The sequence below is a fragment of the Camelus ferus genome, chromosome 8 (genome assembly GCF_009834535.1).
Source record: "Camelus ferus isolate YT-003-E chromosome 8, BCGSAC_Cfer_1.0, whole genome shotgun sequence".
NCBI classification, from domain to species: domain Eukaryota; kingdom Metazoa; phylum Chordata; class Mammalia; order Artiodactyla; family Camelidae; genus Camelus; species Camelus ferus.
The window spans coordinates 33,843,195-33,861,053 of NC_045703.1; the positions used below are offsets into that span (position 1 = coordinate 33,843,195).

General features: G+C 42.9%; 1 protein-coding gene and 1 long non-coding RNA gene across 4 annotated transcripts in view; one reads left to right on the plus strand and one right to left on the minus strand.

The window, feature by feature from the left end:
- Positions 1-10,414, minus strand: part of HS3ST5 (heparan sulfate-glucosamine 3-sulfotransferase 5) — a 245,329-nt gene extending 234,915 nt beyond the window's left edge. For all 3 annotated transcript variants that reach the window (XM_032484737.1, XM_032484738.1, XM_032484739.1), the window contains exon 1: positions 10,291-10,414. The gene's annotated coding sequence lies outside the window, so the exon portion shown is untranslated. The remainder of the gene's footprint in view (positions 1-10,290) is intronic.
- LOC106729750 lies at positions 10,413-14,363 on the plus strand. Its single transcript, XR_004321921.1, has 4 exons — positions 10,413-10,496; positions 12,529-12,580; positions 13,125-13,353; positions 13,845-14,363. It is a non-coding gene; the product is annotated as an uncharacterized LOC106729750 (long non-coding RNA).
- The last annotated feature ends 3,496 nt before the right edge of the window (positions 14,364-17,859 follow it).

Genomic DNA, 17,859 nt, shown 5'->3' on the forward strand with positions numbered 1-17,859 from the left:
ACGGTGAAGTCCCTATAATCTCTACCATCAAATACTGAGCTAAGTATAAACGGGCCTTGGAATTCGCACAACCTGGATCAGACATAGAGGAGTATCACCATGAAAGATGGGCGAGAGGGTGGGGGTGGGGCGGTGGGTAGTAAAGGTTTCTTGTAAGCATTTTTCACTATATTTAACCAGGTTTTCTCCTGGGAAATGCTCAGACTTCAGGTTAGGTCTTTGAAATTTGCAGGTGAAAAAAATGCATGGCATTTGCTTGTAGTATTAATTTATCTTAGCTGATTCTGAAATGCACCTAAAACTCTTTAAAGCTCTACATCTAAAAGCAGTGTCGGGACAAGGGTAATGGCAGCGTGATTCGCTCCGTGGGGTTGGTGCTGGGGCTGCCACAGATGCTGGCATTGTGTCCAGGGTCTACAGGGAGCAGACCTTTTGCCCTCACCTCCCCTTACTCCCTCTGACATTTCAAATGAATGCAGTGGCAGTGTGGAAGGGAAGCTGGAGTCTCAAGGAGTGAAGCGAGGGACTGGCGGAAGGATCAGTGGGGGCCAGTACGAGGAGGCTTGGCGCATAAGTAGCTTTACCCGACACGGGCTAAAAGACTTAATCACATCCCCGCACAGCATCCTGACTGCCTCACCCTTCTTCTCCCACCATCTGTTTTATATCCAATACTCCAATAGTCCTCGTGTTGCTGGATAATTAATTACCTTGTTAGAGGTCCCAACAAATTTGGCAGCTACTCTTCTGAATTACAGCACATTATTTAAATAGAACTAATAATTTGGTTGTTCATCTCAGGTGAAAAATTAAAAAGGCTTTCTAGGTGAAAAATAATGAAAAAAGTAGAACTAACTAAATGTATGTTTGAAATATAGTAGGCAAAAGACACTAACTTGTATTCTTTTTCTTGGTACTCCTCCTCTGGGTAAGAGATGCAAGGTCCAGCGGGAATGATATAAATTCTCCCCTTTCATGGCATAAATGTTAACCTCCTTTACTGAGAAAACGTGGGTTACTCCAGATAGTTCCGAAAAACCAAAATGTTAAAATTTCCAAGTGATCAGCATCTCAGTCAAAGAGAGAACACACTGAAGAGCCACTGAGCTCCTTGAAAAGTATTCAGAGGAAAAAAAAGAAGACACACATGGATAGTGGTGGGACCTCTGAAAGTTTTTAACTTTTATGGGTTCCTACAACCACAAGTTCACTGCATCCTTAATAGCCCCTCAGGTGCCAAACTTAGTCTTCTGAATCAGCTAATGATACTCCTGGATTATGGTAGGTACTCAATGAGTAACTGCTGAATGTACAGGTGATGATTTTGAGCTCTTTTTATGATATTGTTTCTTGCTGCTCACTCCAGCTGGTTGAAGCCGACAAGCAATACTCAGTGGCAAGTGTGTAGATAGCAGGGACAGAGGTATACATCCCACCTGTGGTCTGGTGATGACTGGGGTGGGGAGAACATGGACCCTGTTTCCTCATATGAACACCCACAGGGCAACACACTCCCAAAGACCGGTTCCTTTCTCTGCATCATACCCTCCTCCTACACCAGGGTCCCTTTTGCCACCTTGGGTTCTAAGACCTACTTGGCTCTCTTCTGGAACAACAAAACATGTCCTTCTCCTCAAGTCTACTTTCAGTATCAAAGGAATCCTGGCACAAAGACTGTAACATGTACAGCTACCAGAATGCCTATCCCAGCCCTGTGTTGAGTAAGGGATAAAGGTGCAGGTCCAGGTTTTGGTGGGGGTTGGGGGACCTGTGTGTATATGTATGATGGGGGCCCATTTCAAATAAACCAAGCATTCAACAGATTATGATCTGTACTATATATAATAGAAGATCAGAAAGCTAGCCCATCCTGGCTTGGATGGTGGGTGGGTAGGCTGCAAAGGGGAGGAGTAAGAAAACAAAGAGAAGTGGTGAGGAAGGTAAGACGTTAGACAAGTAGAGAATTGTCCTGGCAGAGAAGCTGGCATGTGCAAAGGTATGGAAAAGCATGCTCTAGTCTTTGCTTGGAATCACCCAACAGCAGGGACCTCATGTTGAGTGACAGGAGATTGAGTCCCAGGCTGGGCCATTGAAACGGTAAGGGCTTTGAAGGTGGCACTAGCTTGAACTATATCCTGAAGGCAAAGGATGCTGCAGGTTATTAAGCAAGAGACTTACACAATCAAGTCTGCATTCAGAAAAAATTTCAGAAGCACTGAAGAGGATGGAGACCTGAAGCTAATAAGGAAGCCAGTGTGACTCTGAGAGGTGCTGATGGCCTGAACCAAAGCAGAAGTGTTGGGGCTGGTGGGTAGGTAGATGTTCAAGAGGCAAGATGGTCATGTCTTGGTGACAAACTAGAGGAAACGAAGGAAAAATACCAGATGATCCCAAGTTACCTGTGTTCCCACTATGATCCTTATAACTATTTTTCTTGGTTTCTTACTTTTCTTGGGAGTCTGGACAGATGCTGCTTCCAATACCAAAGAGTGAAATAGCAAAATATTTGAGAAGAGGTAGCATTAGGAAAGTAATGGTATATGAAAATTCTCAAGCCCTTGATCTTATTGATAAGTACAGAGTTAGGTGTCTCTTATTGAAAGGGTGCTAGTATTTCTAAATTTAGAAACTTCAAAAATTATGCTGCTATAATAACCCTTGACCATCTAAATCATCCATTTCAGAGTGAACAGGCTTCTAGAATAAGATAAATACTTGATTAAGAAAAAAATAATTTTGTCTGTAGAAAATCAAGCAATAATAATTCTGGCTAATATTTATTAGAATTGTGTGGTGTTCCAGATACTGCTATTAGGACAACAGGCAATAATGTTCCTCAATTAAAGAGTCAGATATCAGGGTTAAGGGGGAACTGCATATTGAGGCTAGATTTGGGAACAAAGGAATATAACCATATCTGAATGAAAATAAAATGGCAATAAGTACTCCCTCTGGTCCATCTGCTGGCCCTTCCCCCCCTCACACTCCCCTCATCTGCCCTGTTTTCTGCCTCTACGCCCGTCCTTGTATCCTTCCTGCCGGGACCCCTCAGGACTCTGCTTTCCAGGTTCTGAGATGCCCAAAGGAAGAAGCTCTGAGTCTGCCCCATTTTATCACATGCCAAGTACCATGGAGATAAAGGGGGCAAGGATATAATTCAGCACTGTCCCTGCCCCTGAGAGAACAGTCCCCGGGCCTTTTCCAGCTATTCGCAGGAGGGAGGAACCCTTCAGACCCACAGGAACCCTGGAGCTCCCACTGGTGAGCCTTTCCACATCTCCACACGGTATCCCTGTGATGAAGAGCCCCTTGCCAGTGCCCGTTGGTCCTATGCTCTTTCATTCAGCTCAGAAAAAGTGAGGCAGTCAGGAAGTTCAGGCCACAGGCAGCTGGCTCACCAGATGCAGAAATGCCCCTGGCATGGACTGGCAGTTCCCTGCTACTGCATACAGAGCACACATGCAACTATTTTGCAGGGTCTTGGCAGACCCATTTAAATCTAATGAAGAACAGATCCAACTGTTTACTAAAAATGAATATGGTCTCATTCTTTGCTTTTGTGGTCATTGTACCTACATAGGAAAATGGTGCAATATGACAAAGCCAGGAAATTAACTTTTATTGAAGATAAACACCTCTTTTGTTGCAGTGAAGACACAGGGAAATAGGAAGGCATGGGTTTTAAGAGATGGTGCTCAGAGGCTAACTGCTGCTCAGAAGTCCTGGTGTGGGTAAGTGTGGGCTCTGGGCCAGATGGCACAGGTTTGGATTGTGGCCCCACCCCTTCAGCTAGAGGACCTATCTGGGCCTCTGTTTCCTCATCTGTGAAATGGAAATACTAATGACATATATCCAATTGAATGCTTTGGGGGAATGAAATGTGTTAAGACCTGTACAAGCTTGGTACATAGTAAATGTTAATTACATGTTAGCTAGTATCACTTATTTTTATAAAGACAAAGAGGTAAATAGGTATATCCATTAGGATAAAATAACATGGAGGAACACTAGTTTCTCAGCTTTATAAGTCTGTAAAGTGAGGACAGGCATGTGGCTACTGGAATTAAATGATTTAAAGAAAAGAAAGTCTAAGAATAAAATTAAACTTGACCTTTTAAGTCAAGTTACCCAAGTTTAATCACCAGAGTTAGGAAATAGCTTTTTACTTTACACCATGAACTCTATATGGTATAAAAACATGAAAGAGAAAGAAATTTCTGTGCATCCTAATACTTCAACTCTCATTGTATATAAAAATAAATAGAAATAGTTCCATGCTTTTAGCAAACCTTTTGTTCTCCCCTCTAAACTGTATTCGTATAAGAGGATGTAACTTCCAAAGAATTGTGTGAACATATAGAGCTGGGCCTTGCGGGAAAAAATTGTGAAGGAGCTGTCCCCAAAGCCTCCTCTCAATTTCTGTGTTTGACACAGGCCTTTAAATCCAGTAACCCTTTAATCAAACTTAAGTCTGAAACACATATTGCTTCTCTTCATACCCGACCCCCATCAGCAAGAGAATCCACAGAACCTATGCTTTGTTATGGAGAACAACCAATTCAATACACACACGCATATAGATAGATAAATAGAGAATACTGTACCCCTTCTGTTTACTGGTTGGTGATGACATTATGGTGACACTAAAGTGCTGATGTTAAGAGCAATATCAGTGATTACTTCCTGAATCTCTACTATGCAAGACACTGTATGTGAGGCATTTTACATATATTACTGTACGGAAGTCTAGAGCTGCCATTTCCATAACCATGTAACAGATGGTTAAGACTACTAAGAATTAGAAGGGGTAAGTAATTTGTCCAAAGCCCCACATCTAACAAGCCATGAAGCAGGGATTCTAATTCAGCCAGCTCTGTCTGATTCCAGTACTTATACTACAATAAATTCCTTATTTATGTTGAGGAACATTCAGAAGTATTGTCATTTTTTTCATCGACTTAACTTAGCTATTGCAGGAGCATTACAGTGACATTTTAATGTTCCTAAATAGTTCCCCAAACTATACTCAAATAGGAAGACTTAATATTTATGATAGGAGAGCTGTACTCTCCCTGTTAGCAGTGTAAAGACTCTGTTACTGAATGTTAATGATGTCTTATATGCCTTTTTAAAATAAAAGGCACAATTACAGGCAGTTTTCCTTTTGTTGACTTCTAAATTTAAACATTTTAATCAGTTTATTATTTTACTTTCCTTTCCCATCCTCTTTTATCTCAGTCTTATAAAGATTACCATTCTACAGGGTTTCATAGATGGTAATGTCCTGAGGCCATCATGACAAAAGAAAAGGTCTATACAATAGTAAATCACAATCTTAAAACTACACAATTATAAAGACATGTAAGTCTCTGGACTAGCAACTTCTAGAATACCCTGCATCAGTTCATGCCGTAAACATTAACTGGATGCCTGCTGCATGCCACGTGGGTCAGAGCAGAATGTCTCATTTCACACCTTCATATTAAGCTGATTCCTTGATAAGTACCATATAGGAACACGTAACACTGACCTCTGTGCAAGAAGTCTGCATTATAAGGACATTATGGGAAACATAAAACATTCAGTATCAGATCCTCTGAGCTATTAAAACTACTTAAATATGGCATCCATTCTTAAGTTACCTAATCTAAAATAGTGGCTGAACCTGAGAAAATTATGGAGTCCATTAAAAACTACATTAAGTTCTAGCACTGCTCTAGCATGGCTTTAGCTCAGGTTACTTCTGTGCTTCATGCCAATTGCCTTCCTTATGAATTCCTTAAGAATTCACTCCAACTTAGGAACTGTCATAGATCTTAGTTGCTAGAAGGCATTTGCTTTACAACATAAATTGCTCCCCACTTGGACCCCTGTTCAGTAAACTTAAAAAAAACCTCTGTTCAAGAGCAGTGTCTGGCAGAGAGCACCGTCTGGGCTCCATTGCCAGCTCTGCCAGTTAGTAGCTGTGGGGCTTAAGCCATTTCTTTAGGCTAACTAAGCCTCACTTTCCTCCTCTCCTAAATGGGGATGATAAGAATAACAACACCTCTGTTACCTACGTATTTTCCCTCTGGGGAGAGCAGGGAGGCTACCAGAATTGAGTGAGTTAATATTCTCACAGTTCTTTGGACAGTGTCAGGCACAGCTTAAAGGTTCTGATAAGTGTTTCTTAAGTAAATTGTTCAAAAAAGTTTAGTACACTCCCAATTTTTAACACCCAACTAGTTGAGTATTTAATAAGTATCATTCTCCAGGTGATGCTGACTTCACAAACCACATATGCCACAAAGGGGACTTTCTTCCTATTGTTCAAAGTTATTAGACAACACATAGATATATACATAAACATAAAGCTGTACTCTCCATGTATACATGTGTGCATATGTATATATTTATATGCAAGCACATGTATATACATCTAAAGCTTACCTACCTCCTATGCAATCTAGGTATAAATGTCTAAGGGCAAACTGGCTCTTAAAACATCTCTTAATACTGACCGAACTTTCTTTCATAAAACTTTTCAAGAAGAGGGAAAATAATCTATTGTATCAAATGTTAATTAAGACATGGTAATGGAACTTGTATATACGATTTAGAGAGGTTCATTTATCCTGCCTGTACTTTATGTGGATCTCCAGATACAATCTTTTGCTTCTACTTTGGATAAGTGTAGCTGCTCTGAAATGTTTCTGAGTTAGAGCAGTGATTTTTAAGTGTAGTTATTAGTATCTTGCTTTAATTGCACTCCTGCTGTAAAGGTTAGGATAACATCAAGATCCACAGAAACAAATACTGATTCTAGAGTGAGAAAATTTGTCAACAATTAAATTGGATTCCAGGGGGGGAAAAGTTACACTTTTGCTGGTTTTAAGAATTTGTATTAAATTCACAGAAAAATTAAAATGTAGGATTTTTCTAAATAGTTATAATTTAGACCATAATGAAAGTTTAAATAGTTATTTTGGTTTTGAGGTCCCCTTCCCTACCAAAAAAAGACAGAACTTGAATGAAGATAAATCTGTGGTTTGAATAATTATTCCCTTAACATGACTCCTGCTCTCCTTTCAAACCATCCACCTTTTCTTAAAACAAAACAAATCATAATCCCATACCAAACAATAACTCCTCATTTAACTGTAATAATCTTAGAAGATGCAAATATTTGAATAAAGTATTCAAAAGAAATTTTTTAGATCATGCACATAAAGACTAATAACATATGCAAGTACTCAAGTAATATCAGTGGCATCAACTTAGTGTTACTGCTCATACTCTATTCCCAGAGTTTTTAGCATCCTTTTTGGCAAGTGTTTGCTTTCATAGGGGACTGCTATCTCCTTTTACTAGGACGTTACCTTAAGAGTTATTTAATTCATGACTGAACATCTCTAGAATAAAAGACTACCTTGCCAGACCCACCAAGAGAGTCAAGGAAAATTCTCAACTAAAATTTCCATAAGACATTTCCCTTTTTCTAAAAAAATCCTAAATAACCATTTTTGTTAATGTGCTCTTTTACATATAACTGCCATTTTTACGACATCTTACTGTTTCTGAGATTATAAAAATAAAGAAATGAGAAAAGGAGTACACTATTTGTTGTGTTCTATGAATTCGAGTTTGCTTTCTCAGTGCAACAGGAATATTTGCATTTACTCATAAATGAATACTAATGGCATGTGCGGATCTGGCACTGCTCCATAGAAATCACACAAAATCACACACGGAAAGCAGTGCACAGACAGTTCTAGTTCTCCAAAATATTCAGACAAAGCGAGAAGATTAAAGTCAACATCAATTCTCTGAAATTGAGTCACAGCTAAACGACATGGTGGGTTAAGAATAATGGTGGGATTTATGGTGAAAGCAAAGTTGGCTAGTGAACATCTTTTATGATTTTTGAGTCAACAGCTCTTGATTGACCACCTACTTTGCACAAGATGCTGCTTCCTTAAGTAAGTCACTGCTCTGCAGTTCTTTTTACACAGTGTAGGAGTAGTCACACTGCTTCTATTGAAAAGCCTTCCCTGTTATTTAAAATAACACCCGGCTCAGCTTTGCATATTGTGTGTGCTCCTGTGCTCAAGAAATGTTTTTTGAATGAGTGAAAATTCAGTGAGTAAGAAGGTTATTCATTCAAAAACATCTGTGTATGCCTGCAAAATGGTAGGGACAATGATAGAAGCATAGTCAGCTCACTGTGGGCAGCACCTTCTTACGAAGAAATCACAGGGAGCAACTTCCAACATTAAAATTCAACCATGAGGTCTGGCTTAACCTGGAAACCAGGATCCTAGTACTTCTGTGAAACTTTACTGAAGAATATGCTCATAATTTTCCATATAATCTGCTTTAGGTATCTATCTGAAAATATTATACATTATTGATGATGTTTCTGTATACTTTATTAATCAAGGAAAGAATATTTTTAAATAACCCAGAGTAATCTGGAAGGGACCAGAGCAGTTTTCATGTTCACTGTTAAGACACCCAGCACTGAAGGCAGTTAAATTTAAGCAATGGTTTCCTTCCCATCATTATGTTTCTTGTAATGTCTCCATCAGTTCACTGGTGAACAGTTTCATATACCTAAGGTAAAGAAGTCTACCTTGCCGCTTATCCAGTCACTTTAAGCAAGGAGTAACCCTAAGCAGAGGGAGGAAGGCAAGTAGCATTGTTTTCATTTCTCCTTTTAAGAGCTTGACTGGGAGGAACCACTAAGGGAACTTGAAAAAAAAAAATCTACTACAACATAATTGATAACCAATAAAACATTAAAATAGTTTTGATATCCAATTCTGTAATCCCTTTTATTATATTCCTTTCAACTTTTTCTTGGAATAGAAGCTGAATATACTTGAAATAAATTGTACTGTGGAAACGCTTGTCTAAAGCCCTGAAATATGTCAAAACTACTGAGCAAAAAGCTTTCAGAAGCACCAGCTTTAAATTACTTCTGGCAAATCAGTTTAGAAAGGAGCAACGTTAGAGAAAGAACGCCCACCCAACTCTAGTTCCCACCTCAACCCGACCCTGCATGCTATTTACCCGACTAAGTTTACATAAATCAGAGAAGAGTTGAAGTGCAAGTAAACGTATCCACGAAGTAATATGACATAAAGCACTTTGCAAGTATTAAACCTCTCCTTAAGGGATCAGTGTTTTCCACGAAGCTGGTATTGGAGGCAGGAAGGAAAGGCGGAAAGAGAGAGAGAGAGAGGGAGGGAGGGAGAGAGAGACAGAGAGAGAGAGAGAGAGAGAGAGAGAGAGAGAGAGAGAGAGAGAGAGAGAGAGAGAGAGAGAGAGAGAGAGAGAGAGAGAGACCCACCGGGTGAGTAGGGTGAGTACTGGGGCGACCAGGATGTGCGCAGCAGGTTCCTTTGGGTGGACGCCCTGAAGCACTCAAGGAAGGAACCCAGAGAGCGAAGCGCACCAAGGTGAAGTGATTCTGGAGTTGTGAGGGTAGTGTGCTCGCTATGCACCTGGGAACCGCTAGGTAGAGGCATCCACAGGAGGGTGGGCGCTCCTACCCCGCTTCCCTAAACCAAGTCCCAGAAGCAGAAGTCTCTGAGCTCCAGTCAGTAGTCACAGCGACCTTGCTCACCTCTTAGGAAAAAACCGGTAAGATCATCCACTCCACTGCTCTGTCTCCTCTGGTGTGCGTGTTGGGGGGGTGGGCGGAAGGGCTACGTGAACTGGTGCTGCCCTGGGGCAGGGACTGGCGCTGAGAGGGGTGGGGCCCGGCTGGGGCGGAGAACGCACCCCTACCCCCCGCAAGTTCACCGAGACTTTGCCTGCCCTCTGCCTGCCCTCTGCTCGGGCCTCCACCACACCTCCCAACTCGCCCAAAGCCGTCTCGCGCTCCAAGCGACAGCCCACAGCCACCTTGAGAAGTGGACGAGTGCGAGCCCCAAACTCTGCTGAGTGCGGTTAACGCGTGTTTCTTCTCTCCCTCAAAGACAGCCCAGAGCGCTGCGCCCTGCTCGGGGCAAGAGACAGACAGGCAGATTGACTGACTGACCCCGACGACTCTAAATTCGCTCCGGGGATCGCCCCCGTCGTTTCTCATCTCGCACAAGTTTAACCCCGAGCCCCAGAGAACGTCTCCAGTCTCCCCCAGGCAGTGTCCAGGAGAACCGCACCCCACAAAGTGCTTTGGCTGGCATCACGCCGATGTCTCCTCTCAGTTACCTCCCCCCCTTGAAATTTCTCCCCAAATCTACGCGGCTTCAGCCCGCGGTGCTCAAGCCCCTCCCCGGCGCGAGGCGGGCAGCGCGCCCTGCTCACCATGGTCCCCGGCGGCGGCGGCGGCGGCGCGGGCGGGAGCCTAGGGCGCGGGGGCCAGCGGCGGGTCGCGCCGGGCCAAGGGGAGGCTCCTGCAGTCCCGGTGGCAGTTGGTCCAGTAGTTTCGGACTCCCCAGCTTCGGCTCGGCGGAGAGCGAGTCTGCGTGAATGACAAGCGAGCAAGCGAGGCTGTGCGTGCGCGCGTGAGAGTAAGAGGCGGGAGGGCCCTACGCGCAGGCGGCGGCAGCGGCCGCGAGGTCCGGGGCGGGGAGCCGGGAGGGGGAGGAGGCGGGCGAGAAGTAGTGGAGTTTAGGGCGCGTTTCCTGCGCTTCCCCAGGATGCTGGAGCCAGGTGCGGCAGAGCGCGCTCCCGCGGCGCGGGCACGGCAGGGGCAGCCGCCGGAGCCGGAGTCCGCGCCGTGCCAGGGCCCGCAGCCGCTCTGCGGGAGGAGGTGAGCATCCTCCTCGCCCCACGCGGGCACCGGCTCGGCCCCGGACTCTGAGCGCAGAGCGGAAACCCTCCTGCGTCCTCAGTGACACTCCTTGGGCAGCCTGCTTCCTCTCGATCCGCCCCACAGAGCAACAGTCAGTGCGGCTGGGATCTTCCCTTCCCGGGTCTTGAAGCTGGCGTGCCAAGCTGTGCGGGCTCCCGGCTCCCCGCGGCTGGTGCTGTCACGGCCGCCGCCCGGCACCCGGCGGCTGCCTCCCGGAGACGTGCCCAGCTGTGCGCGCGCGTGTGTGTCTAAGCGAATCTCTTCCCCTCCATCACTCGGGCGCGCGGGAGGGACCGGGTCCCAGGCGACCAGCTGCAGAGTGGCTGCCAGTCCACACCCTCCCGGCTCTCTCCCCACCCACCCCGACCCTACTCCTCCTCGCCCTCTCCCTCCTCCCTGCTCCTCCTCCAGCTGCCGCTCCCGAGCTCCCAAAGGCAGAGGAGAAACCGCAACGAAAAGGGCGGAGGAGAAGGATGGGAAGGAAGCGCAGGTGTCTTTAGTCGAGAGCTGGGCGTACACACGGGAGCGGCTTGCTGCAGGGGGAGGGCAGGGCCTTAGGCGAAGAAGGGGGAGGAGAGGATTTACCCGGAGGCGGAGGTCCTCTGGCTGAGCCACCCCGCGTCCCACCCAGGCGCAGTAGCTGCGGGCTAGTGGCGAACCTGGGAGGCCGGGAGGGCGCGCAGGGCTCCCCGGCCAACTGAAGTCGCAGCTTGGGGAACCTGCAGAAGTGACCAGGGTGGCAGGACCTGGAGACACAGAAGTCGGAGAGACCCGATCTCTGAGGAGCTGAGATAGGTCTCTCTGGGGTTAGAGTGGCCTAGACCGGGAGCTTGGGGGCACACCGGTGTCCAGGGAGTTCGTGTGTGGCTCCAGCATGCCAGGCGGGAGAGCAGGAGGCTGCGAGGGGTCGGGCGGCGGTGGCTGTAGCGGTTCTCAGACTGCTGTGTGCATCCAGAGTCACAGGGGGCGATCACTGCCTAGCTGGGAAGCGGAGATCAGGGCTCTGCCTTTTTCCAGGCTACAAATTCCAAACCTGAGAGGCACACTAGCCTTCCCAATTTAGTCTACATCCTTCCTATCCCTTGCTCCCAGCAAAATACTGAGGCAGTGGACTCTACGTGCTATTTACTGTGCTCTTTGCCTGACTGAAAAGATTCCACTTGATCTGAGACTAATGCGTTGATTCTTTTCTCCTAACTCCAGCCCTCCCTCATCATCTATCCCTACCTAACCAAAATTTCCCGGAAAACCAGTATCTTTCTCGCCGGGAAAGTTTTTCCCTCTGGAGTTTCCTTAAAAACAAACTTTTTTTTTTTTCGCTCGTGAGGTATTAGGTCTCTTACTGATTCCACATAAATGCTGTACATAGGGAAGTCCTTTAGGCAGGGAATCCCAGTGTTATTGCTTATGAGGGCATGTCTGTCTTCAAATCCTGAGTTGAGTCAACCTGGGGTCGTGGAGGGAACTGGTCCATTTAATTAGAGGTCTGTTAGACTGATCACTCTCAACAACAACAGAAAGAATTGTGGTGTTTCCTCCAGTATCCATTCTTTTTTACTATGGTAATTTCACTTTGTTAATTTAGGCAATCTGAAAATGAAAGGTTGGATGCAATTCACAAGGTACAATATTTCTAGATTATCATTCAACTGCCAGCCCTCCGCCCCACCTCCCTTCCCAGACCCACTATCACCATCACTTCCAAAGGTAGTGGGCTCAGATCTCAAACAGCACTTTTTCAATTTCAGAATACAGCCTGAAGGACAAAGCTGCTGAGTTCTAGAAAGAGATAACTTAAATGTAAGTAAACTTATTTACCAACTACTCAGACAAAATCGTAAGCTCAGCAGCAACAACAAAATGTATATTGTTTAATATATTGAGCAGGAGGAAAGATGGCTGTTTGCCAGATACGTGATCCATTAACCTCTTTAGCTCATTGTTGGCAACAATAGCATACAATCACATTCTTATGTTTGAAAGACAAGAGATTGTTTTTTTCCCATCTCAGAATCACAATGCCACATTATAGTCTAAAAGAAACCTCAAACAATAAAAGTAATAAGAAAGGAAGAAACACAATTTGCTTTTTTCTGAACAAATGTTGCTGTTCTGTTTTTCTTGAGGGGTAAAAATGCTGATAAGCAATAAAGTCTACAAAGGCAGGACAATAGATTTTGAAGAATGCATCACTCCTTCTGTGTCTTTTCAATTAGTCAACTTTATTTAAAATGTTTATTTATATTATCTTTTATTGGTATTCATTCTTTTGTGCCAGGGAGATTACTGAGAAGGATGATGGGGTGAGATAAATGTGATTTCTCATAATTCTGTCTTTCTTCAGGTTTATGTCTGGCTGGAGAGGAACAATCAGCAGCCTGTGCTTTCCCAGCAATCCTGGCTTCTCCTCAGAGGATCCTTAGCTCTGTAGCTGATGGACTAAGAGATTGCTACAGTGATTTTGCCTGGCTTGTACCGGTTCACACCTGGGGCTGGGAGCAGGCACAACCCCACAAACTGAAGCACAGCCTGGAAAGGGCACCTCACCACCTCTGTTGGAGGATTAGATCAGGGTATGTGCACTTCCTGTGTGTACTGCTCTTCAACTCCTACAAATGATCTGGCTTGCATGCTAGGGAAAGTGCAGAGGTGGGATGTGGGGTCTAACACTTTTAGTAGAAACATCTTAATACTGTGTGAATTTAAAGAAATAGAACTAAATACCAGATGAAGTGGCACATCCAAAAAAATCTTTTAAAAATGCAGTCTTGAAAACAGTCATGGATTCATTGGTTTGGTTCAATCACCAAAGCCAAATAGAATACACAGTAATGAAAACATTTGGTTAATTAGAGTGTTCATTTGGTAAAGAATGTATTTTTTCTGAGTGTCATCACACTCTCTTGTCTCATAAAGATGGAACCATTAAATATTGTTTAGCTTACAGTTTCAAATGGAGGCTACCCTCTCAGTAAAGTATGGAAATATTTATCATTATTAGGAAGTAGGGGATATCTGACTTGTTTCCCAACTATATCTTTTTGTTTGTTTGTTTGTTAACCAGCCAATCGTTGACATCTGGATTCAGTTGGTTAAGTGAACATTCATTACAGCATTAAAGGAGCTCTCTTTGTGCCATACCTGGAAACCAAAAGATGAATAAAAGAAGCCTTTGCTCTCATAAGGTGAGTTCAGTAATTGCTAGTGTTATCAGGTATAGATTTGGTTCACTGGGAGTTCTCTTTTGCAGAAATGAGCCCCTGAGCCGTCATCTCCCTGCTCTATCACTGTATTTGAGTGTCTCTTGTACAAAAGTTCTGGTATTGTATTGTGCTAGGAGATGTTTAGCAGTCAGAGGCCTAAAATCACCTGATATAATCAGGCTACACCTGATTATAGGGGAAATATTTCTTATGGAAGAGGTGGGTCCACAGATCTGATGTCAGAAATGATAAGAATGGTAAAGAGGATTTAACTGTCCTCTCGGTTCAGACCAGTACTGGCTAATAGAAGTGTCATGGCTGAAAATATGAGCCACATGTGCCTTTTTAAGTATTCCATAGCTCATTTAAAAAGTAAAACAAAACAGGTGAAATTTAATAATATATATTGCTTAACTTAATACATCTAAGATATTATCATTTTGACATGATCGATATACAATTATTCATGATATTTGTATTTTTTTTTATATTGTGATGGAAAAAATGGCTCCCACACCATAATCCATGGAACTTGTAAATCTGTTACATTACATGGCAAAATGGACTTTGTAGATGTAATTAAATTTGCAGACCTTAAAACAGGGAGATTATCCTGGACTGTCTGAGTGGGTCCAACCTAATGACATGAATTCTGAAAAGCAAAGCATTTGTTCAGGCCATAAGCAGAAGAAATGTAACACAAAGAGAAATCAGAGAGATTCAAAGCATGGGGAGATTTAACATGCTTAAGGATGGAAGGGCCAATGCGACAAGGAATGCAGTGGCCTTCAGGAGCTCAGTGAACTCCGGCTGACAGGAAGGAAATGAGACCCCTGCCCTATAACCACAAGGAGCTGATTGCAGCCAATAACCTGAATAATATTGGAAACAGGTTCATCTGCAGAGCCCTCAGAGAAGAGAGCAGTGCTAATGACACCTTGGGTTTGTCCTTATGAGACTCTAAGCAGAGGGCTCAGCTGAGCCAGCTGTACCAGAACTTCTAGACTATAGCACCATGTGATAATAAGTGGATATTTTAAGCCACTAAATTTATGGTAATTTTTTTACAGCAGCAATGGAAAATTCATACATGTATTGCATCTTGAAATCTGGTGTGTCTTGTGTACTTACAGCCCATCTCAGTTTAGACTGTCCACATCTCAAGTATTCATTTAGCCATATGTGGCTAATGGATGTCATATTGGACAGTGTAACTCTAGGCCAAGAGGAGTAAGATATCTAGAAAGTGCTAGGTCTGTAGGTTAAATGTAATGTCACTAAGTGGAGAGAGAAGAGGTGCAAGGAAAGAGGAAACTAGCAAGATCTCTGACACTCCTGATGCCCCACCCTTGCCCCCAGTGAATGGGGTAATCTTGCTCGTGCAGAACATAGCTAAATCTTGCAAGTCAGACTGTCAGAATTTACTGAATTCTGATATTTTTGCTTTTACTACCTTGAGGTTATTAATAAAGGCTCTTTTGAATATTCCATTTTTGTCTTAGTTAAGTTTGGGAGTAGTCAAGAGAAGAGTTGTTGTTTCCACTTTACTTTATGCTTAAGGTAGAGATCATTTAGTTTCAGTATTATGGGGTGGGGGACAGTAGGCAAGGGTAACCATGAAAAGTCTCTAGAAGAATTACATGGATTTCTTTAGCAGTCCTAGGAAGGCTGTTCCTCCCTACCAGAGAAACTATTTTTAATATCAGTCTTCTGAGGTCTATGTTTTATTTTTATTAACAAAGACAGAACGTTTTACAATTCTAATTGCATTCCATGTTTGGCTTTCTAAAGTCATCTTTTACCATCTTTCCTAATAGGTGAGAATGTACTCTTGCCCTATAAAATCTAGAGCAGTAACTAACTGCTATAATCTGGGACCATTTTAGGAAGGTTTTGCCAAAGAGCTATAGACTTGAACGGGGTTTAAAGAAAAAAATGGAAACTGACCAGCAGAGAGTAGAGGGAGGGCTTTCCAGGCTGCAAGGAACAGTGTGGGTAACAATGTAAAGACTGGAAAGTGAATGATGGGTTAATTGGCTGATGAAAAGTTCCCTTGAGTATAGCAAAGAGCTTTCATAAAGAAAGCTGTAGCTGATGTTAAAGAGGAAGGGTAATTAGCTCTAGATCTGCTCTGTCCAAAATGATGGCCACTAGCTACCCGTGGCCACGAAGCTCTTGAAATATGGCTAGTCTATGAGTATAAAATACACGCTGGATTTAAAATTCTTAGTGCAAAAAAATAAAAAGCCTATAAAATATTTTATATTAATTATTAGAATAATATTTTGGATACACTGGTTTACATAAATTATTTATTAAATTATTTTTACCTTTTTAAAAGCTTTTTAAATAGAGCTACAAGAAGATTTTAAATCACATATGTGGTTTATATTATGCTTCTATTGGCAATCACTACTACAGACCAAGTGTTTCTCATACTTTAATATGGATATGGATCACTGAGGAATCTTGTTAAAATGCACCTTCAGGAACTCCCAGGTGAACTCCTGCCACTGGTCCTAGGAGCACACTTTGAATATCAGAATGATGATTCACAACTTTGCCTGCAATATAGAACCATTTAGGAATTTTTAAAAATCACAATGACCAGATTGCTGTACCCGAAATTAATTAAATAGGAATCTCTGACATTGTAACACAAGGAAAAGTTATTTGTTGTAGCTCTCTAGGAGGTGATTTTTTAAATATTGCAAATTTGAGAACCACTCTTTAGAAACTCTTGAATTGAGGTGAATGAATTTAAACTTTATGTTGTAGCAAGTGGAGAAGTCTATATTATATGTCAAGTGCAATTAATTTGTCACGAGTGAATATTCATTAATTCATTGAGTAATTACTCTATGTGAGTCATGATAATTTATATCTTGCCTTCTAGATGCTTAGAAACTAGTTACAGAGATAAAATACTTAAATAATGGCAAAACAACATAGCATAGATTCAGCATGACTGGCATAAGATACTAAGCATTATAGGACTCTAAAAGAGGAGAAGTTAGTCTCGGATGGGATAATTATTAAATCTTCCTGGAAGAGCTGGTGTATAAGAAAGACCTGATACAGTTGTCCTCAAACTATGGAATGCATCAGAATCTTCTGGGGTGACAAGGGCAAGGACACTGTTGTTGTAGAACACTGCTAATATCTCTCCTGCCACACTACAAGTGAATTGTAACCAGTCCTGCTTCTCTGTCCCAATTACTCACGTTCGAAGTCCCCAGTGGGAAACTTACTGGCCTAGCCCAGACCATATACTCCAGCCGAGGCTGCCAGGAACCATTGGCTATGCACAACTTCTCACCAACACTGCACACAAAGGAACTTTTTCCAAACATAGGAATGAAGATGCAAGGCTGTTCAGCCTACCTCCAAACTCCTCACCCGACCCTTGCCAAAACCAATCCAAAATGAAACAAAACAAAAAGCCCCCAAACAATCAGTTAAAGAAACAAAATGTCTACCACAGGTAGTATAACTCCAAAAACTGAGGTGTATGAGAGGAGGTTGACTTTGGACAGAAAGAAAAATTCAATTTTAGATCGTTAAGTTTGAGGTTATGGTGTTTAACTCATGTAGAGATATCCATTTAGTTTGGGCAATGAGGAAAAAGCTGGAGAAGTTTGCCTCTGCTTAGAGGTCAAGACAGAGGACAAATGTGAGCTTCAGGAGGTTGAATGCAGGAGGAACTATGGCCAGAGACTCTTCTAATATCCTCAGACTCCTGGGACTAAAGGAGCAGTACAAAAGGAGTGTTGCATTAGCTCTCCACAGGTATTAACCCCCAGACCAGCTCAGATTAGAAGACTTAATTAAGAATTGCTATTGTAGTAGTTCTCAGAGTTTTTAATATGCTAATTT